At 40.9% G+C, this 25,830-nt stretch overlaps 1 long non-coding RNA gene across 1 annotated transcript in view; it reads right to left on the bottom strand.

Moving 5' to 3' along the window:
* LOC148090403 (uncharacterized) overlaps window positions 1-25,830 on the bottom strand; it is a 213,476-nt gene that overhangs the window by 170,870 nt on the left and 16,776 nt on the right. Inside the window, exon 2 of the long non-coding RNA XR_015716460.1 lies at window positions 25,675-25,741. This is a non-coding gene — a long non-coding RNA (uncharacterized LOC148090403). The remainder of the gene's footprint in view (window positions 1-25,674; window positions 25,742-25,830) is intronic.

The raw sequence follows: 25,830 nt of genomic DNA, 5'->3' as shown, positions 1-25,830 counted from the left end.
CCACCCACCATCTACTCTTTCCTAGGCCATGCTAACAGCCTCTTAAATGGTATTCCTGCCTCTAGTCTCTCTGGACACTGTATTACTGATATAGCTATAAATTGGAAGCTGGAAAGAAATCAGTAGTTGGCAGTGTGTGGTTGTTGGGCAAGACCTGCCACAGAGAAAGTACTTCTTTTCTCAAAGGGATTTTCTTGCCTCATATTGCCCCACTTACCCTTGGGTGGGTGCCATCAGCCAGTGAGTAATGCTTGCCACAGGTTGTCACAACCAGATAACTATGCCATCGTGATAGCTACCTAGAAAGCATCAATAGCTAACATTCAAAAGAGACTGATATAACTATTATATTTAGCTTGGCCAAGAGAAGCAAAAATAATGATATCCCAGAATAGCATTAAGGATACAGCGGTTGGTGTTCCTTTAGGAAAAATAAGCTTAAAACGACAATCAGACCTGAGAAAAAAAGTGTTTAAAAATATGCATGGCCCAGCTGGAGCAGCTCAGCGGTTGAGCATTGACCTACGATCCAGGAGATCGAGGTTCGATTCCTGGTCAGGGCACATGCCTGGGTTGTGGGCTTGATCCCTAGTGGGGGGAGGGGTGCAAGAGGCAGCCGATCATCTCCCTCTCCCTTCCTCTCTCTGAAATCAATAAAGATATATTTTAAAAAAATATATGCATGACCTTTGCTTAATGTCTAGCCTGGTACTAACCCTTTGGCGGATGGTTCTGACAAATGAACTCCTCTTCAGAGAAGCCTGTTTCCTCAAAATAGCATATTCTTCAATATGGACAATTTTAAACATGCTATAGAAAATAAAGTGCCTTTTGGTCACTTTTTCTTCTATTCCATTCTCTGTTCTGTAAATTCTAATTTTTAAAGTTAGTAAATTCTAAACTGCTACTGAAAATAATTGAATAAGCCTAGCATATGGTACTAGACTTATTGGGGTCATCGCTTCATAAGTTATATAATGTCTGATCACCACTCTGTACGCCGCAACTAATATAATATTGTATGCCAACAGTAATTAAAAAATAACAATTAAAAAAATAACACAAGGATACCATATGGGTTTTTGTCACTTCTCTGCTCAAGGATTTCTTTCGCTATGGGTGATAACTTGTCTGTTTCCTAACACCTAGTAATTCTAACATATCCCAGCACTGCCTGCCAATATCCGCGCAGCTCTTAAAAGGCTCTATCGACACAGCACTGAAACTTCGAACTGAAAAGCCAAATTTTGAGGTAATCTACAAGCTGGTTTGCCTGTAAGCCATGAAACAACAAGCTTAAGTGATTTTTTTTTTTTTTCCTGAGCATAATTAACACATAGTGTTTCTATAATAATGAGCTGATTTAGAGAGAGACAAGTGAATTCAATCAAACTAGTTGTTTTCGCAAAAGTCCCAAGTCAGTTGATTTCCAAACTACCAGCCCCTGGACTGGTTTCACTGTTTAAGTGATCCCCCCCATAATGTAATAGCGCCCCCCCTCGGCTGAGGCTTCCCTTTCTCTGGTTTCACTTACCCGCAGTCAACCTCAGTTGGAAAAGACTGAGTTTCCCCAGCTATCGACATCTTCATGGCTTAACGATCCAGGATTTGCAAAGCAGATGATCCCCCTGGGGACGAATGTCAGGCCAGCAGCAGCCTGAAGCTACGTCACAGTGCCTGCAACCTTCATGTCGTCCTGTGGCCATTGCATCATCTCACGTCATTGCCAGGAGGGTGCATACAGCCCAATAAAAAATTTCAGAGGCAGAGGCCACATTCATAGAGCTTTCATTACAGTATATTGTTCTAATTGTTCGATTATACCGTTAGCTATAGATGTTCATCTCTGACTGTGCCTGATTTATAAAATAAACTTCATCATGGGTATGTATGTGTAGTTGGCCCCTGAACAAAATGTGTTTGAAATGAGCGGATCCGCTTATATGCAGGTTTTTTTCAACAAACACTGTAAGTGTATTTTCTCTTTCTTATGATTTCCTTAATAACATTTTCCTTTCTCTAGCTTACTTTATTGTAAAAATACTTTATTGTATAACCTATATAATGTGTATTAATAGACTGTTTATGTTATCAGTAAGGCTTCCAGTCAGCAGTAAGCTATTAGTAGCTAAGTTTGGAGGGAGTCAAAAGTTATACACGGCCCTGGCCAGTGTGGCTCAGTTGGCAGGAGCATCATTCCACTCACGGAAAGGCTGTGGGATTGATTCCTGGTCAGGGCACGCACCTAGGTTGCAGGTTTGATCCCCGGTTGGGGTGCGTATGGGGAGGACACAGATCAGTGTTTCTCTCTCACATCCATGTCTCTCTCTCTGTGTCTCTCTCCCCTTCCCCCCTCTCTAAAATTAATCAGCATGTCCTCTAGTAAGGATTTTTTTTAAAAAAGTTACACACTGATTTTCAGCTGCGTGGGGGTCAGGGCCCCTAAACCCCCATGTTTTTCAAGGGTCAATTGTGTAGGAAAAGACATAGTATATATACAGTTTGGTACTAGCTGCAGTTTCAGGGATCCATCGGGGATTTTTGAACATATCCCCCGTGGATAAGGGTAGACTACTGCACCACTTTATCATGTCTTAAAATCCTCAAGTAATTTTTTCCTGCCTATGAAATAAAGTCCCAGCCTTTGGTTATGTCATTCTATCCAAATAGACTATTTTCACTCCCTCCAGATTGTGGAGTCTCCTCTAGCCCCAGTGTCTCAGCTCTACAAAAGCATCCATAAATATTACAGTCTGCACTGTTTCCCTTCTCTGAATTTGTATTGCACTTAAGATCTAAAGAACATAATGTTAACACTTGGAATGTCAAAATTATTGTTTTGTGTCTGGCAGAGTACCTAACAAAGTACCTGGCCCATAGCAGACACTCCATGAACACTTGTAAGTCCCGGCGGACTCAATGGCATATAAGACACACCATAGTTACAGACGCTGTCCTGTCACTGAAGATATAGCAGAGTGGAGCCAACCTGCATGGGGCCTAAGTAAAGGAAGTTTCTGGAAAGGGAGTTATGGCTTACTTCCAACACCAACCACCAACTCCATTCGACTTCTACAAATGGTATTCATGATGGGGTATCTTATTTACGACTAGCAAACAAGCTAGATTCAGTAGGACAAACGTTGCTAAAGCCTGCGCAAAAAGCTGTCAGTGACACAGATGACATTGAATGTCTGTCGTTACAGATTAGTTTACACTGAGAAAGCGATTCTCGTTCACATTACCCAGGCCATCAGGACAAACCTTCTATATTAATTTGCATAACCTCTAGTTAATGAAATTATACCAATTCTTAAAACCGTTATGATGGAAGGGACTCACGAGGAGAAGGCGGGCAGGATCGGGATGGGGAAGGGCTGGTTTTGCATATTAAACACAAGCGAGGGAGAAGCTGGATTTTCATCCTATTCTCTGGCTCTATTAACGGCCAGTACACCCACGGTTCAAAACGAAACTGTTAGGCACTGGCATAGAGAAAGGTGCACGGAGATCGGAGACATTATTTCATTTATAAGATGTCTTCTCCATAGGAAGCCTAAATTGACTTTACTACACTGCATGAGATTTAAAAAAATGGAAACAGAAGAACTTTCGCACCTGCACCATAGAGGCATCACAGTGACAGATAATGTTCCTTGACGTGGGGAAGAGTCCCATGGACAGGCAGGGGGGAGGACAGCGGAGCTGCTTGTAATGACAGAGGGAAAACAGAAGCGCTACTTTTGAAAGACTGGTGGCACTGGGCCCACAATTCAGGAAGGGCACTGTGCGAAAACTCCTTCCCCTTTCTTCAACAGACAACTCCAAATTACACGGACATGTCCCTTAGCACTACTGTCACTCATAAAGCAGTCCCGTTTTTAAGCCACCTTGGTTGGCCCTAGTTACTCTCTGGGTGCTCCAAGAGCCCCAGTTCTCAGAGACAAAAAACATTATCATAAAGAATAACTAAGTGATTTGTTGCCAAGGACACTCGAGTTTTGCACATGCGATATAAGGTGAGACGGAGCGTGTTTTAAAAATGCACGGGGATGCGTAAGAGCGCTGCAAGCAGGACAAATCAACAGCTGCTCCCCGTGCACCCTATTTGTTAGGGAGGATTAATAACATACAATGCCTTCTTTTAAGAAACGTATTAGTAGGAATCTTCGGAAAACTTAGCCCTTCTCATTGACACTGTAAAACATCAGAACCTCGTTAGAAAACAACACTGAAGTTCCAGGGAAACGATGCTGATTTAAGAATGTCCGTATAGCCCATCCAGCATGGCTCAGGGTGGAGCGTCGACCTAGGATCCGGGAGATCGAGGTTCGATTCCCGGTCAGGGCACAGGCCCAGGCTGCGCGCTCCATCCCCAGCAGGGGGCGTGCGAGAGACAGCCGATCAATGACTCTCATCATTGATGTTTCTCTTTCTCTCCCTCTCCCTTCCTCTCTCTGAGATCAATAAAGACATACTAAAAACCAAAAGAAAGAATGTCCATATTCACACTAAGGAGTGCACATTATTTACAAAAGTTTTACTATATAATGAATTTAAATGGCAACCCCAACCAAGTTACCAATACTTGCTATATTATTAACTATTCTACCCACTGCACTTCATTTCCTATAAAATATTATCCTGATTTTTTTGTCACTATAGGCTTGGAAAATAAACTAGAGAACCAAGGCCTCAAGAGGTTATACATGACTTTCTCAGCGTCACACGGCTAGTTAGTAATAAAGTCAGCAATTAAAATTCAAGGACCCACGTTACTAATCTAATGTACTTATAGTGAAAAATGAAAGGTTCATTATGTTTATGCTATAACATATTAAATATTGTGATACTAGAAAATTTTAAATTTAATCTCATAAAGAGATTTTTGAAGAAAAGGGCTACCAAAAATGATTGGATGTGAGGTTTGGCGTATCTTTAATGTGTCTGTAAAATGAGATACAAATAATTGAAGACAGATAAAATTGCATATTAGATAGTATCTGAATGACTTACGGAATCGTAAATTCCATTTCCCCATAATCAAATCCCCATAACTAGTTTGGTTTGAGACTGTTAGCTTCAGCCGGATATGACACTATTGTTTAATCTTTGAATTTCACCTGCAGAAAACAAACAAATGCTGCAATAGAATCCTGGGCAGGCCTTTACAATGGACTTGTGAGGTCCCTATTTGAAGCAAATGCAAATGCCCGTTCTTCTCAGGATTTAGTGCAACATGCTCTCCCACTAACAGGAGGCAGCAGCTTTAGGTGACCAAGCAGGTATAGGATGTAAAGCCTGGGTGCAGATAGTAAGGCTATAAAATGAAAAGCTGACTAAATATTTGTCCTAATGTAGCTTGAATAATAGTAAGAACATAAAATCTGGGGCAAAGTCTGATGAACTGCAAACATCCCAACGTGGACTTGAACAAGCAGACAGCAGTGTCCTGAAATTTATTATCGTAACTGTCAGTTGAGCAATAGCCTATAAGAAATGATTTGGTGATTTCAGTCTCATTCCCAATGGGCAGATGTTCACATCATTACAATCACTGCGAAAAGGGTAAGCTCCTTTGCAGTCTCAGTAGAGAGATCAAGAAATTTAGGGGCATGGAGAACCTAATTGTAGGAAGTGGTCCCTTTAGGTGAGCCCAAGGGCACTTTTTAGGGACAGAGACTTCTATTTTCATAAACTCTTGAGTATAAATACTGACTCCAGACTCCATGATTTGAGCCTTAAAAATATACAAGGTATAAAAAAAGGCCCAAACACAGAATAAGAGGGGGAAATCTTATATTACAAGGTAGAACTGGAAAATCAGGATAGTTCTATTTACTATATTATTTTTTTCCCTCATCCTACTTTCTTACTGTTAACTCGTAAGTACTGTATAGAAAACTTTGGATTTGGAGTGATAAGACTCAGGATTTAGCGCTTGTATTCTGAGGTCCTGCTCATCTAATTCTGGACAAGGAATTCCTCTGTATAGTGTGAATGGAGGTTTGCTCTGTGTACGTAACAGGGCTATTGTTCAGATCCAATAAGGTAATAATTAGAAGAAAATTTAACTGTGTAAGTAATATGTTAAATGCACTGACTGATCTGAGAAGCTTCTTGGCTAGCCACATGCATTAACTGAATAGACTCACTATTAAGATCACCAAACCTTGGCCTTGAGCATTACAATTATCCACCTTCCTCACAAAGTAAATAAGAAGCCAGAATAAAGCAATCACAGATCTGTGTCAGGGGACATACTATTTGTGGATTGTTACGTTCAGTCAAACTCACGTTGCTTTGTTGACCTGTGTGTGTGTGTGTATTTATCTGTCTGTGTCTCTACTGTACTTACACAGCAAGATATAAAAAGCTCATGGTTGTAAGGAAACATATTTACTGTCATCTACTTCTTAATATTTCTTTTTTGGACAAATTCATCTAAAAGGTTTCTATAGTCTTCGGGATGTCTTCAAGAGTAACCCAAGGCTCTTGCCATTCAGCATTTACATCAGCCTCAGAACTTAACATAGGACCTCGCACACAGTAAGTGTGCAGTAAACTTGCTGAATAAATGAGCTACCTCCATACAGGGATCACCCCTTTTCTCTGTGTTCTCAATCTCTGCATACTTTTCACTTAGATTTGTTGTCTGTACCAAGGTACTTGTACTGTCATTACTTGTATTTAGTGTTTGCTGTATGTCACAAACACATGCTAGGGTGACACCCAGTGAGTCACGCCCTATGTAACCCCTCCCCTTGAGTGTATACAGAATCTGTCACTTGCTTCTAATCAATAGGATATAGACAAAGCAGAGGTGTAATTAGAAACCCTAACGAGTTGACTTAAGCTTGATCAGAAGAGAGGTCATCCTGGGGGGACCTGCCCTAGTCAGGAGAGCCCTTTAAAAGAAAGTATAGACCCTCTGTGAAGTTAAGAGATTTGAAGCAGCAGAGACTCTCTCCATGGCTGGCTCTGAGGAACCAAGCTGCCATGAATTCTCCAGTTATGAAGAAATTAATTCTGCCAACAAAGTAAGGGAGTGAGAAGTGGATTTTTCCCCAGTCTAGCCTCCAGATGAGAACAAATCCAGCCAACACCTTGACTACCTACCGCCTTGTGAGACTCTGAGCAGAGAAATTTTCTAGGTCATTCCCAGACTTCTGACTTGCAGAAACTGTGAGGTAATAAACTGGTGGTGCTTTAAGCCCCTCAATTTGTGATCATTTGTTACCAGCCATAAAAAAACAACATACCCGGTGTGCGTACAGGTCGGATTTCTCATCCTAGAGGATAAGCACTTTGAGGGAAGAAGACACATCTGCTTTCCCTCTTCTCTCAGTGCCTAGTGCCCAGCCAAGAACACCGCGGACATACTTGCAAGCTCAAATAAATTGTTTCTATTGTGTGTTATGTTGTACCCCCTGCTGATTGTTTTCGACTGGGGAAGTAAAACACAATATACTAACTTCTATTTTGTCACATATTTTTCAGCAGAGTGGCAAAAATTAGATGCACATGAAAAACAGTGGGAGCTGGGTACCTACTTATCAATGCACGAAGCTGAAAAATGACCACATTCCTTTTAAAGATGGCAATAATGTAGGATGAAAAAAAAATAATTCAGAAATCCAATTACAATGAACTGACTAACAAACTGGCTATGGTGGCCACACATGGCTGGAATAAATCAGAATTATTTTCCTCTTTCTTAATTTGCTTCTCAGTCAGGGTATGTGCTTTTAAAGTTACTGAGATATCTATTTTACATCTGAACCTCAGATAGTTTTTAATAGATTTCATTTTATCTCAAAACTAAACACCCTGAGCCCAGGATAATTTGCTTATGCAAAACACAGTTCTTTCAGTAGCTAAGTTTCTAATCCAAACCTTAACACTCTTCTTGCCAATCAAAAATCAGTTTCTTCAACTCAGCAACATGTAGAAGCCAAGATTAAGATCTCACAGGAAAAAAACCCAAGGCCTAAAAAAATCATTTCGTTACTCAGTCTTTTCTGTTTTGTTTTGTTCTCACTCTCTTTTTCTCTCTAGCTGAAACATTATTTATTCATTACTATAAGGGAAAACAGTCAGTGTGGGAAATAGCACGGAGAATCAAATCCTTCATACTGTTTTTTAATAAAAATCTAGCTATACATTCTCATTTCAGTTGCAAGAAATATCCAACTTCAAGTAGCTTAATATTACTGGACAAGATAAAAGGACATGGAGTGTTATCAATGATTTCCTGTTCATGGTGAGGTAGTAGCTACCAGGAAATTCTAATGTCTGTTATTTAAGTTAAGCGAGTTCCTTATAAAATGCAAACAGCACTGGGAGACCATCCCACAGAGCAAGTGGCTTAGGGTTCTAAATGACTAAATTTGTCAGCTCCTTTTCTGAGAGTAGGTTTTATGTTTCTCAGGGAGTAGACACAAAGGAGGAGGGTACTGGTAAATGCCTTTGTTGCCTGAGGGAACAGGAGACATCCATGCATAAGAAAGAGGTGCACCTTCCAAACCTGCTGCAGAGGTTTCCTGTATTCAGGCCTGAAGACAATGGAGTGTCAGCTGTCTGCGTTGCTGCCTGCTGCTATGAGTTGTAAGACCAGTTTCAGATGCATACTTAGGGATTTTTTTTCTATTTTCATCAGTCAGAAAATGAATTAAGACAATCTTATCATTCTTAATAAACATGCAAGTGAAAAGGTTCCCCCTAAATTACTGTCTTGGACCCATAGGGCAATTGCAAAAGTTGATTCTGCAAATCTCATGGCAGAAAGGAATACGTTTCAGCAAGTTCCTCTTGTCTCCCATCTCCTCCACCCCATGGCCTTCATTACTTTTAGAAGATACTCAAGATCCTCTAAGGAATTCAGGGAACTTGGAAGTTCTGTGATAAGCTAGGAAGCTGGCCTGCTGCTCCAGCCCTTTCTTCTGAAGTGGTTTCCCTAAAAGATCCTATAATGGAGCCATGCCAAATAGGCCCTCAGACATACCAGACTGTAGGCCTTTGAAGGGAACCAAAGTTTTGCCACCCTGAAATTGCCTTTTTGGGATGTTGACTTTAAGCTGTTTACTAAGAAACAAAAGACTCAGAGGGAGCCTTTGACCCTCCCAGCTTTCCCGCCCAAGAGGTTCTGCTGGAAAGACCTGCTTCAGGAAGGGAACCTAGGGAAGCTGCCTTAGCCTAATTTGAATTAAGCACCGTAAATAGGAAGGTTTGGGTCAGGAGGCTGTTAGCTAGATATATCCCTGTGTCCCACTGTCTCTGAGTTGCCCAGCAAGAACTTTCCTGCCGTGTGTGTTCTGCTCTTCTCAACCCCCTGTAAATCACCCATTCTCACTTCCGAAATCTAACATCCAGCCCCCTCCCTTTCATCTTTGTCCAAAAATGTCATGTGTACCCAATGTAGCCTCACTCTTTTTGGAATTTTCATCTTATGTGAATTCCCCATGCACAAGTATTAAAATTTTCATTTTCTCCTGTTCATCTGCCTCTGGTAATCTGATTAGCCCAGCTAGAAGAACTTAGATGGTAGGAAGAAAAGTATTATTTTAGCTCCCACGCCTTCTCTAACAGCCAAGTTCCTAGTCACTTTCTAAAGCCCCCCAAAACCTCGCCTTTCTGTAGTATATTCCCAGATACAAAATATGAGACACAGTCAGAAGCTTGCTTGTCTGTGATTCCAAATCACCTCATATATATCTGTCACTGTTCTTTTACATTATAATGTAGGATTTTTTGTTTTATGTTCACTTATACCCCAACTTCTATACCGTGAACCGCTTACGGGCAAAACTTTTGTCCTATCAATCTTTCCACACACCAATCTTCTTCCAGCCCATCATAGTGTCTATCACAGTACATGCCACGTAGTGTGTGCTCAATTTATGTTGGCTGGATTGGATTAGAAAGTTGATATTAGAAATCCAGAAAAGAAAAATACCCCAAATAGCTCTTTCTTGCCAAATAGGGACATGTTCCTCACAAATAGAATCCCCAGGTCTAAAGGCCTAGAAAAAAATCCTTTATAATTGGAATATTTATTACTTCAATTAAAGGGCTCTGGAACAATAATTTCAGAAGAGGCCACTATACCCTTTTATTTTTTTAGAAAGTCTACATTTAATGCTCCCTTAAAAAGCCACACATCAGTACTATTATTAATATCATTTGACCAAGAAAGAAACTGAAGCTGAGAGATAGCTACCAATGAATCAGCCTTCAATGAAAAACTTCTGTTTATACTCAAAGTTCAATCCAGTGATAACTGATTTGCATCTCATCCAAATCAATAATTTCATGTACTTTATAATGTAACATTTAATGAAGGAAATAGGAATGGTATAAGACATGCTTCTTGTATTCAAGACTGCTGCAAATGGTGGGGAGAGGGACTGGGGAGGGGGGTGGGACGGGGTGGAACGGGTCATTGGGGAGAAAAAGGGACATCTGTAATATTTTAAACAAAAATAAAATTTAAATTTTTTTTAAATAAATAAATAAATAAAATTTTTAAAAAGACTGCTGCAATATAGTTGGGGAAGTAATTTTAATGCGTATAAAAGAACTAGAGGCCTGGTTGGTATGGCTCAGTTGGTTGAGCATAGTCCCATGCACCGAGAGGTCACTGGTTCGAATCCCTGTCAGGACAAATACCCAGGTTGCAGGATCGATCCGCATTAAGGGTCATGCAGGAAGCATCCAGTCAATGTTTCTCTCTCATCGATGTTTCTATCTCTGGATCCCTCTCCCTTCCTCTCTCTCGAAAATCAATAAAAACATTTTTAAGAAAGAAGGAATCAAATAAAAAAAGATTAGATGGCAAAATGTGACTATACAAGCATGCAAAATTTTGTACCCTGACTATATAAATGCTGTAGGAATTCAAAAAATGATAAAGTCAAGTTAGTCATGCAGCTTGGGATATTTCATGGGCCTTAAAGGATGGAAAGAATTTAATAATGCAAAGAATGTTGAAATAAAGGCTGTCTAAGACTTTAAAACATCTCAAAGAATTCTAGAGCATGCAAGGAAACTGAGAGATGATTTAGCCTAAACTCCTCCTTTTATATGAGAAGAAATAAACCCAGATGGAGCAACTGACTTCCCCAAGGTCCCACTGTGGATATGTACAGTGCTAGGAGAGATTCTTCGTTATTCCTATTACTTCAAACTGCCTCCTACAACTTCACTTAAATAAATCAAAGGACTCAGATGCATACTTTCTCATTAGAAAACAAATGCCCTTTAAAACACTGTCTACACCGCTTGGCCGGTGTGGCTCAGTGGCTGAGTGTCCACCCAAGAACCAAGAGGTCACAGGTTCAATTCCCGGTGAGGGCACAGGCCCGGGTTGTGGGCTCCATCCCCAATAGGGGGCGTGCAGGAGGCAGCTGATCAATGACTCTCTCATGGATGATTTTATCTCTGTATCCCTCTCCTTTCTTCTCTCTCTAAAATCAATAAAAATGTAATATTTTTAAAAACATTGTCTACACGAATTTTAAAGGAGAAATTGGAAATGTTGACAGTATAACCATAAAAACTTGAATACATCTATTGCATTTAAATAACAGAAAACAATTTTGGGGGGGGGAGGTGTGAAGCGAGAATAACATTTCTGTTATAAAGATGTATTATGTCACCTAATAGAGAACAGGATTTCCCAAGAAATATCATTGAACTTGTTTTATGAATGAATTATAATCTAATTTTTTTTCTCTTTTTCAAAATCAGCCGATGATTTTTTAAAAACTGTCACTTGCCCAGCAGACTACACTAAGATTGACCATTTGAAAGAAAGTTTCTGCCTTTTTTACATGCTAATCCCTGACATGCAGAAGCAAGTTTATTTTATGTACTGGCAGCATCTGAGCTGCAAGAAACTGAGGCTACCGACATCTGGCTTGATAAACCACATAGCTGTAAGCAAGCTTATAAATTAAATTATTTAAGCATCCCCATTTAATTTTCACCATCTCGAAGGACAGGATGACAGACTGAACTGTGTCAAAAACAAAGAAACCAGCCTAAACTCATCTCAAACAGGAAACTTAAAGTGACTCAATAATATTCCACATTTTACAAACAGACATGAAAACACATTTCGCCCTATCAATATAATTTGTGGTGCCCAAGTAGAATCATGCCATGGCATCCCATAAGCAGCATGGTTTAGCATGGACATAAATTTTACTTAAAGGTTCAATTATTGCCTTAAATATATAACTGCATGGAAAGATCCCAGGGCTGAGTATAGTCCCCTCAGTCTAATATATTAGCGTGAATGAGGCAAGTTCGTTCTCCTGTTTTGGGACAGCGTAGCTGCCACTACCATTGACATGTATTATTAATTCATCCAACACATATTCGTCAATATCTACTAGATGCTAGGTACGGAGCTAGGGCTGGGGATCTGGCGATGAATAAAGTCTATGTATAGTTTCCATCATCGTGGAGCTTATTATCTCCCCCTCAATGGATAAAATGTACTAATTAGCCTCCTAAGGCATCAGAACTCATTAATTCGGCATCAATTTAAGTCTCCTTCCTTGTGGCAGCTCACGAGAGACATATATAATTCGAACCCCGTTTATTTAGATGTATACACCTGGCTACAAAAGAGATATGCACACACGCAGAAGAAGGTAGGCCCCCAAAAATCTGGTTTCAGAAGCGACTTGTTCATTGTTGAGGGAGGTCAGAGGTAACCTGCATCTTGATCAATCACAAAACCAACATCCAGAGTCCCTGCTGGGGGCAGGCAATATACTAAGCTTCAGCAGGGGATTACTGAGCAAAATGTGAAGCTGTCTACGCCAGAGGTAAAGCTCGTGGCGGTGGTGCAGAAACGAAGGAGGAAAGTGAGAGGCATCATGAAGCACCGACATTATATATGGAAAGCCAAGCACAAGAAGGGTGCCAAGCAAACAAGGTTTCAAGCTGGAAAGTGATGGCACCACGGGCAGACACTGAGAAGGCGGGCAGAGAACCCAACCTTGGAGAGAGGATGTGCTCACCTTTAGAAACACGACCTGTTTCGGGTGTCAGCAGGACATTCAAGTGCACATGTGGGGGCAGGTTTTAAAGAATCACTTACATAAGAAACAGCCGTTAGAGTCATAAAGGTAGGTGACATCCCCAAGGAAGAAAAGGTAAAGGAAGAAAAACAAATAACAAACAGTTTAAGTACAGGAAGCAGAAAATAATCCAAGAGGAAATCTCTATTTTCTTTACTCAAGGAGGCTTCGTGGGAAATGAATGATAGACAGCAGACAGAGAGAAGACAGACATTCTTCTCAGGATGGTGATGAGGGTTAGGCAAAGGATTAGGGGACACCTCAAAGTCAGGTTCCTCTGATTCACTTACATCTACCTACCTACCTACCTACTTACCTATCTACCTACCTACCTACCTACCTACTTATCTATCATATATCTATCTATCTATCTATCTATCTATCTATCTATCTATCTATCTATCTATCACCTATCATCTATCTACCTACCTACTTATCTATCTACTTACCTACCTACTTATCTATCTATCTATCTATCTATCTATCTATCTATCTATCTATCTATCTATCATCTATCTATCTATCTATCTATCTATCATCTATCTATCTATCTATCATCATCTATCTATCTATCATCTACTTACCTATCTACCTACTTACCTATCTACCTACCTACCTGCTTACCTACCTATCTATCATCTATCTGTCTGTCTATCTATCTATCTATCTATCTATCTATCTATCTATCTATCTATCTATCATCTATCTATCATCTACCTACCTATCTACCTACCTACCTATCTACTTACCTATCTATCTACTTACCTACCTACTTATCTATCTACTTATCTATCTATCTATCTATCTATCTATCTATCTATCTATCTATCTATCTATCTATGTATCTATCTATCTGTCTATCTATCTATCTATCATCTATCTATCATCTATCTATCTATCATCTATCTACCTACCTATCTATCATCTATCAATTATCTATCTATCTATCTATCTATCTATCTATCTATCTATCTACCTACCTACCTACCTACCTACCTACCTACCTACCTACCTATCTACCTATCCACCTACCTATCTATCTACCTACCTACAGACCTACCTACCTATCTACCTATCTATTTTGGCTACTGCAGGACTATATTTCTGAATACACCTACTGGAATCATACTTAAGAGCACTCTCTATGAGGGTGTCTGAAATTAATCTGCCATATCCACCGATCCACTCCAAGATTCAGATGTCTTAACTTAGAAATTCCTAAATTTGGGCACCCAACAAGAAAAATTAGTCAGATTTTTAGAAACCAGAACCATCTTGTTAATGGATTTAGTAACAAATGGAGATAGGGAAAAATAGTAGCTGGAACCCTGTTTGAATACTGGCCATACTACTTACTAGTAAACTTAGCCAAATTACTTAACTTCTCTTGGCCTCAGTCTTCCGAACTTTAAAATTGGATGTGATAATATAATAGTACAGGCATGAGAAGGCTATTGTAGGGAATAAATGAGATAACAGGTGTAAAATAAATAGAACAGTTCTTGGCTCTTATAAAGTAATTCTTCACAACTTGCTATATCACATACACACACTTGTCAATAAACAACACATAGAAAAGTCTAGCCCGGCTGGTGTTGCTCAGTGGTTGAGCATCGACCTAGGATCCAGGAGATCGCGGTTCGATTCCCAATCAGGGCTCATGCCCCGGTTGTGGGCTCGATCCCTGGTGGGGGGCATGCAGGAGGCCGCCGATCAATGACTCTCTCTCATCATTGATGTTTCTTTCTTTCCCTCTCCTTTCCTCTCTCTGAAATCAATAGACATATTTTAAAAAAATATTCCAGGCCAATTTTATTTCCCTCCATGATAAAATGACAAGTCACAGAGATGACGGCAAAATGGAAAAGTAATCTATTTTTATTTCTATAAGAAATTTGACTTAAACTCCATGACATTCTTAAAATCGATGAGGAAAAAAAGACTTACACTAGAGTTCAGTAACCTCATTGCACTGGAGGGCATCAGCAAGCCTGCAACGGTGCTAAGGAAGGCCAATGGCAAAACTAAGGAGAGAGCAGTGGCAAAGGGTAGCAGAAAAGATGTACAGGGGCGGGTGAAGGGGGGCTTGCTGTGCCACTGTGACATTCTTTTGAGTTAATAAAGCTATTGTAATAATCACAACCTACATGTCTTTTTCCATGCAAACAAGTGTAAACCTATTTCTCCCACCCCTGTGTAGAGGAAAATTAAGGGGAAAGAGAAAGAGAGAGGAGAGGGTTGAAATGGTGCCATGACAAGTGTGCCTGGTGAATGTCTGTGAAGCGCTCAGAACAGTGCCTGGCACACCCCCGCTATGTGTTTGCTAAATAAAGAGCCCTGCATAGCAGGTCCTCAAATAGTGATGTTTCCTTATAGTGCTGATGAGGGAAAACACCAGGGACTCCAGGCAGAACCACCGACTGTGGAGCCCGCGTGTTCTCCCCATGGCCGTGTTGGGTTTTCTCCAGGGACTCCGGTTTCCTCCCACGTCCTAAAGATGTGTCTACGAGGTGAACTGGCACATCTACACTGGCCCTGTCCCAGTCCCAGTGAGTGTGGGTGTGAGTGCACCCTGTGATGGGAGGGCATCCTGTCCAGGGTGGGTCCTGCCTTGCACCCTGAGCTGCTAAGAGTGGGTTGGAAAAAAATGTTGTTTTCTTTTTTTAATTAATCTTAGAGAGAAGAGGGAGAAAGGGAGGAGATCAATGGGAGAGAAACATCTATCAGTTGTCTCCCACACAGGGATCCGACCAGGGATCCAGAACCCAAAACCTGGATATGCGCCCTGACCAGGAATCGAACCCACCACCCTTTGGTGTTAGGACAATGCTCCAACCAACTGAGCCACACGGGCCAGTGCTTGCTTTTCTTAATATTCCTTAAATGTATGTATAGCTCACATTCATCTCAATGTTTAATGCTAGAAATGCTTTGAGCCTTTATTTAGAAATTTGGTTGGTTTTGTGACCAGAAATACACTGTAGGAACTTAACTCTTGTTTATATCAATTAGCCTACGGTAAAACTGGTTTTGTCATATCACTTTGCTTAAAGTCACCGTTTCCAAGGGCCTACCGATGACATTAAGTGAGGACTTATTGTACAACCTGACCCCCTGACCCTCTGTGTAGAAACTCACACGCTTGAAAGCAGAAGCCTAGAGCAAATGCTTTCTCAAGGTCCTCTGCGGCTCAGGATCCACGGCTCTACGCATGCCAACATTTTAAGAGACTTCACTAGAAGAAAATAACTGATGGTATTGTTAATGCATCAGAATTCTATTCTCTACGTCACCACTTTCCATTTTACCCAAAGGTATAACAGAGCTATTTTTTAAATGTATTAATTTTTTGTACATTTGGGTTTTTTTGTTCATTTGTGTGTGTGTTTTTAGGGGGTGGGGTGGGGTGGAAGGGGTCAACGGGGAGAAAAAGGGGCATCGGTAATAGAGCTATTTTCTTAATAGACAGCACTCATTCGGTAGATTTCTTAGAATTTGGGGGCATGATATACTTCACCTGATACTAAACATATTAACAACTAGTATTCTTGAAACAGCTCATTCATTTATAGGGTAGCCCTGTCAGTAAGCGCTACTGTAAATCACTTGGTACACCGAACTCTGTGTTCCCATCAGTAATGAAATAGGCATTTTTATTCAAATGTAGCAGGATGTTCAGCTCCCAAGATGATTAAGCGAAGATCTTTTTATTCTGCAGACAAAGCAGATACTATACTTATAGTTTAGGCTCTCAGGGACGAAACTCTTAATGGAGGCCAAGATTTCCTCAGACTTTATGGAAATAACCCTTTTAAAGGTTTCCATTTTTCGGTGGTCCCTCTCCATGGCAATTTCGATTTCTTTCTCCTGGGGTCAAAATATTCTTGACAGGCCTCCCCTCCCTTGCCGTTCTTTAATAGTACTGTGATTTCCTCACTTCTCTTTCTAGCGAATATTTCATCTGCCTGAAAGAATAATCACTGTGTGTTTACCAAATGACAAACTGACTTACAAAAATGTACTTAACCGAAAATCAGCCTTTCTTAGAATTACCAAACATTCTTCTTTGAGCTCCTCACTCCGCCTCCGGAAACTATTGTCAGCAATAAGATGAACAGTAACTTCCTGTGCTCGCTTATGATTAAAACCATAAGCTTGATGAAAATTAGTACTCATAGGTAGCACTCGCATCATACAGTATATTAGACGGACACTTAGATGAAGGCGTGCACACAGGAGCATCTTTCATTTTGTGTTCACACACAGTATACAAAATATTCCAGCATCAATCGGGGCGCTCTCGAACAAAGTATGTAAAATTAAAGAATATTAAGAAGGGCACTGACAACTTGTATTGCTTATATTAATTTTTCATGGAAGGTTTACATCATACACTATGAATTGCATCCATCCCATTTAACCAGGTGGGGATTTTGCAAATAAGGGAACAGAATCAGTTTTCTATTACAGAGTGGTAGTCAATGCCACTAAAAGTGTATCTTTTAAAAGTAAAGTTTGCAGGCAGTAGCACAGATGAGTCTGAGAGAAAATAAGCAGGGGATATGTTTTCAGAAAGCAGCCATTTAAAATCACATACGTTGAACAGTTTCATTTGACATTCGTCGGACATCTAGTGAAAGTAGAGCAATATTTGAAGGTCACTGATTCAACATCTATTCTATAGAAAAGACCCTGACTACTTCAGATTACATTGTCCCTTTGTACTTATTTCAGAATCTTGGTCATTTTTTTCTTTACCTTTAAAAAAAAAAAGACTATATAGCGATTCTCAATACGCTTTGGAAGTGTGTTAGGATGAAGAAATAGTAATTTTAAATTTATTAAGGTGAAATGGAGAACTGGACTTTGCCTCACCCAAAAGACACTTTGCTGCATTCAGCTGTCAGGTTAGCAGTATCATGGGGCTGAAACAACATTCCTACGGAAGATCTTCTGCTCAGAAAGATTTCACAGAAACCACAAGAACCCTTTTTTTTTTTTTTTTTTTTTTACAGTATGTATAGGATTTTAATGGCTTCAAATTTTTATCCATAGGTTGGTTACAGGTATGACAAATAACATTTCAGAGAAATACTATGTGTGTGTGTGTGTGTGTGTGTATGTATCTGTATACACATATTAAATCTTTGTACTTTAAGTTTAATTAAATCAACTCTGATGCCACTTCCTAAACACCCAGTATTGGACTTCTTGTTGGCAAACATGGATGCATTTCTGATTATGGCTTATATATAAATACTTAGCAAAAGGGCAAGGCTTTGTTTTCAGTTTTGTGATTGTTTGATCCTGCGTGTGTGTTTTTCTAGAGTAGAGTAATGCTTCCATTTTCCTTAACAGATCAGAGTTAAATGCTATAAGAAAATGAATGGAGTCTACAAGTTGAGGCTCATCAAGCGCCTCGCCGATGGAAATGTATGAATGGCTATCCTACCCACAAAATACAAGTATGTAATCAGTCACTAAGACTAGCAGACCTCAGAAGAGACTGCTGGCACAGCTCAGTGTCTTTTCAAGGCTGTTTATGGCAGTGACTGGCTAAAAGGGACCATCTGACCATATTCCTGGCCCTGCATTAAGATGACTGTCATAGGGCTATAAGCTAACAAGTGAGCAAACTGAGAATAGCTCTCTTTCTCTCTCTCTCCTTCTGTATCTATCCAGCTCTGTAAGGATACACCCACCATATGCCAGAAAAGATCCACTTACCTGTACAAGTGCCCCCCTGCAACAAAATCAGGTCTATCAGTTTAATTCTTCTTGCTTAGTACCCACTTGTACTCCTTCTCTGAAGTCTAACAGTCTCTGTTCGATGCCTCACATTAGCATCGCATTTATGTACTTTATCCTGTTTGAAGATCTTTTCTTTGCCTACTCTCAACCTTAGCGAGAGAGAGATCTTGGAACACTGGGGGGAAATCTGACCGATAATGAAATAGGCCACACACACCCCGACACACACACACAAGAAAAGAAGCCAAGAGGACAACCTACATGACACTGTCTTACTGTCCCCTACTTAACAGCATGGATACTCTGCCACACTTTGATTTCTCTTTCGGCGAGGCGGTAATGTAGAGAAAGCTGGGTCACAGGAGTGTTCAAGGGGGATTTCAAAATGAACATGTTGCGGACTCACTGACCTATACTATAAAAAGGATGACCGTCAGCTATGAGCAAATTTAACACTCGGAAATCCTTATAGGGTTGGCTGCAAATACACGGGAAGTCACCAGGTGAAAGCTCCATCTAACTATATCTGTCCCTGTATCTTGACCATTCCAATTTTACATCATGATCAGACTGAGATAAGGTGATAAACTTTTCTTAAATTAAAAACAAACAAAAAACAAAGCCTAAGGCTTTTTTTTTTTTTTTTTTTTTTAAGATTCTCTCATTTAAATGTTCCACTGGCTCCTCAAACTCAACGGGTATAAAATGAAACTCATTGTCTTCCACCCCAGCCCACCTTTACTTTTACTTCCTGAACCTGAATGGCAACAAAGCAGATGAATGGGGTGGGGGTGGGGTGGGGGTGGGGGTGGGAGCGGGGTACGGGTGGGAGAAACTAGCAAAAGAGTACAGGGTCAAGATATCCAGAAGAGGGCCCAGGATCTAATTCCAAGTCATGTTTAAAGATATTTAGCTGACCTTCCTTTGCTAGGGTCAGGAGAAAGATTTTTCAACTCAGTTTAGACTTGATCTCAGTGACTCTGAATGGTACCACAATCTATCCGGTCTTCCAGGCCGGAAACCTTTCCCGTACCCCCGGGGTTTCCTAAGTGTGGCCTGCCTGTGAGTTCTAGATAGTTAGCGTATCTCCAAGTGTAGTGCCTGGGCCAATAGCATAAACACCCCCTGGAAACTTGTTAGTAACGCAAATTATTGGGCCCCACCCCAGACCGACCGCAACAGAAACCCGGGAGTAGGGTCTAGCAGTTTGCAATTTAACAAGAGATTCTGATACACACTGAAGCTTGGTAACCATCTCGTTCAAATCTATGCCCTTGTGGTTATTCCCATTGCTAATTACCACCTAGGCCTCATCATCTCTCATCTGGCCTGTAGCAATCATCTCCTAACTGGTTTCCTTGCCTTCAGTCTCAAGCCCTCCAATCTTTTCTCCACACAATCACCAGAGCGAATCCTCTAGGCCAGCGATTTTCAAACTTTCCCATCTCCCCGCACACAAAAGCTAGCTACTGAAGCTCTGCGGCACAGCAAAAACTAGGTATAATTTTGATTGATTTACAAGCAAAATAATAAGAGTAATTACCTACCCTTTTTGCTCCAAAGGGACTTTTAAACAACCAGGTGCCTGTACTTGTATATATAAGGATTTCCGGTCCCAAGAATCAGCCAATCAGATGCAACCTTATTAGGCACCGTGACCAATAAGATGCAAGTTTATTACATGACCGACATATTTACGGGCCTTCACAGCGCAGGGCTATTGCTGTGTTGGCTGCTGTTATTTTTTTATTTGACGATCTACGGGAAAAGAGGTGAGTGCCCCGAACTAAATAGTCGGGTATTGCATGTTTTACAAATTCTCGTGGCACAACCGGTTGAAAACCGCTGCCGTATGATCACAAATGTAATTAAAGTCCTTCCCTAGTTCCCCCATGCCTATAAAAGCGGCTTTTAAACGGTGTTCTTAGGTGAATTTGTTTCAAGGGTTGCCCTTAGGCAGGACACAGGTCAGTGGAGAGTGCACCAAACTTCAAATTTCCCAAGTAGCCTTAGAAAACCACTGGCCTGCAGGAAAAAGGAGATGCTCCCTAGGACAAAGAAGGCCCTCTTCATCAGTCCCCAGCCTATCTCTCCAGCCTCATATCTTCTCATGTCTAAGAGACCAGGCTATTTGGTATTTCTGCGTCACTGCTTCATTTGCCTGGAACATCTGCCCGTCCCTACCATTTATTTGTTCATCAGATAATACCAAGTTGCTATTCCCTACCCCCCACCAATCCACACTTACAGAATGGCTCTAGCATGCCTTCTCCATGAAGCCTTCCCAGATGCTTGCTTACCACCCCCCCCCCCACTTTGTGCCCTCACAGTGGCAATAGTAGTGGTGGGAGTGGTGGTTAATATTTATTGAGCATGTACTATGTTATATGCCAGGCACTGTGAAAGTGCTTTATGTGTCATTTGCATGCCATTCTAAAGCTCCCAAGTCTATGAGGTATGAGGTGTAATTACCATGCCCATTTTTGAGGTGAGGAGACTGAAGTTTAGAAAGATTATACTTAATCTACTTGCCCAAGAGCTGTACAGCCAGTATGTGGCAGAACTGGGTCATCTCACCTACTTAAACCTCAAAGCAAAGCATTTGGGGGGGGGGGTTCTGCCTCTCATGACCAGTGATCCCAGTATATTTTCTGAGTAGGGGCTATTTGAGGTTATATATCCCTGGCCTACAGAGGAGGTTCTCATATGTGAATCTTTTTTTAATTTAGAAAAATAATATGAATGCCATGAACAAATAAATTCATATGCATTTCGTACCCACAACACTTGATTATTTTATGTCTCTGTATACAGATCGGTCCTCACCTCTCTGCCATGAGCTTGGGATTAGGGGCTATGTCCCTTATTGATTTTTGTTTCCCTAGCACCCAGCACCATACCTGGCGCACTGCAGAGACTTATTAATTTGTCACAATAATAAAGAAATTAAAAATGCTTCCTCTGGAAAAAAAGCATCTGTGGAGTTGTATTTGTCACTTAGTTCAGAGCTGTACATATCTTGAAACTGAATCAAGTGGTAAAAAGGCAGGGGGAATCAATGACTCTCATCATTGATGTTTCTATATCTCTCTCTCCATCTCCTTTCCTCTCTCTGAAATCAATAAAGATATATTGAAAATAAATTTAAAATAAATAAATAAATAAACAAAAATAAAAAGGCAGGGGGGAGCCGAACATATACTATACATTTAAAATAGGTGTCAGAGGCATTTTCTTATTATTTGTAAAATGGATCATTCGTCCATGGAATAAGGCGAAAAGGAAAGGGACCCGTTCCCCTAAAACCATACGAATCCTTACTTATGTTCATTTCAAATCAATAAAGAGAAAGTCACTGCTAAAACACTGTGATTCATTTACCACTCCTTTTTTTGGTTTGATCAGCACAGCCATCTTTACACAGCACTAGAACCATTGATATTTTATTGCATTACCACATCTCATTACTATGTAGTAAATGCTATTATTTATGGCCACTACTTAATCTGACGTGAGACAGAAAAATTATTGAAGGCTTGACACCTCAGGAATAGGCATTTTATAGGGATGAAGGACTGGCTAGGAAGAGTCAATGGTCCTTCAGCTGCCCCTCAGATCATTAACTCCAAGCGGTTATTTGCTCCCAGGCACTGTCCTGAGCCCAGGTTGTTATTGCTGTGATATGTAGATGAAGGAGAATATATTTTATACGCTTTAATATGAACTCGATGCTCATGAAGGATGCCAGATTGAAAGCATTGGAGTCTGAAGTCATCGGCTTATGCACTTGGCTGGTTCCAAGTTACTGAGAGATGCCTGACCTTGAATGACCACCTTGCGAGAGGGAGGAAACACGGTTTTGCTGAACTTCAGGAGCCCGGCGGGGGAGCAGCACAGCAGTACCCCGAAGTTCAGCATTTTTATCAGGTAGGAAAATGAGACCACTGACTAAACTACTCGGATCTGCTTGGCATGATGTCAGTACCGGGTGCAGGGGGAAGGGGTGCCGGTGGTAGTTGTCAGGATACACAGTTGCTTTAAGATCAAAGATAATAAATGAATGAATGAATGAATGAATGAATGAATGAATGAATGAATGAATGCCCTTTTACCAAAGCACCAAGCCACTTAGGCAAGCAGCAGCCTTTTTAACAACTGGTGAGCGTGCATGACCACATAATCCTTAATTTTCTAAAAGTTAAAGGGTGAGCACAAAACAAGCTGGAGCTCTGCATCCCCAACTTTGTATCAGACGCAAAGAAACCGGGGCTGAGCGTGGAGAAGTGACCTGAGGGCCACATCACCTTCCTTAAGGCCGGGAGGGAGTACAGGGCGCCTCGGTTTCCGAACAGGATCCGCTCTGGAGCCCGTTCGAGTTGGGAGACGTTGGAAAACCCGGGGATCCGCAGGCGGCAGCCGGGCCCCGGGGTCCTGCCCGCAGCGGGGGCCGCGGGGCGCCTTCGATTTCCGAGGCGGGTTCGGGAACCGGAGCATCGCCGCCCGAATGCCCGTCCCCGGGGATGTTCGGGAACCGAGGCGCCGCTGTCGCTCCTGGTTTACCGATTAACAGGCAAGGGCTTTTCTTCTATGCCGTGGGGTCTCTCTAAGAGACAAAAGGTCGCAGCTCTCTGACCCTCCTAAATATCTGGAGCCAAGCATATTCCCAAGGGTGCCCTCTTTGGGCCTCTTAGGCATTTAGCTTCCACTCTGATCTATTCATCCCACATTATGTTAGGCAGAGAAATCATCTTTCACACATTTAACCTTCTTGGTATGAAAAAAATACCTTTCAAGTTAATATTACATCACCGGCAGACTCGCAATTCCCAAGTTAAGAAAGTTATTTCCACAAATGATACAATATGCAAAAACCTCCACTTCCTCGGGAAGTTTCTTTTTTAATCTGTCATTTTCTTTCCTGATCTTACATTTTTTTCCTGTAGTGATCTGAATTTCTTGGCAAGGGTGTCCCCTTAAGAGGCAGCACCTCTAGGAGAATGGCAAAGTTAAACTGACAAATCCGATTTCAATTCCCATCACAGACTAATTTCGATGAACTGGAACCCAATCTTTCAAAAAACCTTTAATGTATTTGTACTCGTGCTGTATTTTTTGAAGGGCAGTGGGAATTCCAAGATTTTAGGGATTTCACTTTTTTTATGTAATTTTATTTTTGAACCGTACTTAGAGGATGCATCAAGTGATTCCAAGGGCTTACCAAAAACTCAGATCATCCTTTTGACTTTTTTGTAAGTTGGGATTAGAGTTCTTATTTGAGTAATTAAGCGTGGCCCTGCCAGACACAGGTATCAAGGAACAGAAGGCGGCAGGGGGATCTCAATGCTTCCTATTCCCTACTTCCTAAGGACTTCACATGGACCAATATTTTTAATTAGAATGAAGATCAATGAGGGAAGTCCTTCAGGTGACTGAGGATTTCAATCACAGTTGACCTTTGAACAGGGACGGTTTCAACCGCTTGGGTCCACTTACCCGCATTTTTTATTTTTTTTCCCCAGTAAATCCAGTGGGCCCTTCGTACCCCAGGATTCAGCTTTGCATCTGCAGATTCAGCCAACCACAGATGGGAAAGTGATTTTCAAATTCGGAACAGCAGTTTCCCAAGCGTGGAGTCCTGGCCACTGGGTGAAAACACAGTTTTCCCTCTGGGTCAGTTGAATTCGTGGATGCGAAGGCAGGCTGTCCTCAAGTTGGGGGGGGAGTCACAATTTATATTCAGGATTTTTTCAGGGTTTACTGAAAATGTCAGTTGCTTAAGTAGTCTCTTAATAAATTTCAAAACACCATCCAAAGTTCAAGTTGTAAAAATTCAATAATAGAAACAAGACAATAGGAAAAAATTATTCTAATTATCGTAACTTTTGCCTCGTAGGCCACACAGCTTTGGCCAGCGGCGTCCCAGAGGTAATACAGACCATTAAAATGAGACAATTTTTCCAAAATCAACCTCGCTTAGTTTTGGCTCATGTTCAATGAAATGTAAACTTGAAGGAAAAAGGAATAGTATAACTAATAAAACTAATTTTCTCAGGGTCACTACTACAGGGCTCTGACTTAAGTCCTGCTCGGATTTTTGACCGCATGCAGGGGGGTCAGGGGCCAACTGTAATCTGAAAGTCTCCCCCCATCTTGCCACATTTTCTCACATATTCCGTCTAACACAGAGGGCTGAATATAGAAGCAATCACTTTCTCAATATTCCAGGTTCACTGTGTCTACACTGGCACATTTACCAAAAGAAAAGGCACTCAGTAGTTGCTCAGTAAATATTTACTGAGCATATGGGTCGATAAATGAATGCAATACAGTGACAATAAAGATATTTTACTTCAGATTTTCCTTAAAAATTAAAACATTCATTGCAGGAGGCAAATATTTGTTTTGTCAATAAAATCATCTGAGTGGAAATATTTTTGCCATTGATAAGGAGGAATGCCATGTTTATTTTGCAGTCAATGAGAACTACTAAATGGCTTTACACACATTCTCATTGGCTCCTGCTGTTCCCTTGTACCCTGCAGATATTGCTATTAGTCAAGGAGTAGCTGTATGTGGAAAGGTCACAGAATCACTCAAATACATAGCACAGCCTCCATAATTGGTTTTGCCAAGACTAACAATTATGGAGTACAGACACAAGCTTATCTATACAACGGCCAAATAGGTTTTTCAAAGTTTCAAACAATGCAATTTCATTTACATGGCACTCAATAAATATAACAAACTATAGCAGTGCAACAGTCCATTCTTTCCACATTGTACAGCTAAGGGTTCAATTCCCAAAGTAAACGTCATTGTAGAATGCACATACCTGGATAGATCCAGAAGTTGTGGGAATCAAAAAGGAGACAGCTGAATAAAGGCCACCCTTGTAATTCCTGTGAACAAATTAGGTCAAATTATCCTTCAAAAATATGTACAAGCAAGTCCAAAACAGTCCTTATACGAGGGAAAGGAAGAGACACGT

This window comes from Miniopterus natalensis, chromosome X (assembly GCF_054644295.1).
Source record: "Miniopterus natalensis isolate mMinNat1 chromosome X, mMinNat1.hap1, whole genome shotgun sequence".
NCBI lineage: Eukaryota > Metazoa > Chordata > Mammalia > Chiroptera > Miniopteridae > Miniopterus > Miniopterus natalensis.
This window is presented reverse-complemented; position numbering and strand designations above follow the sequence as displayed.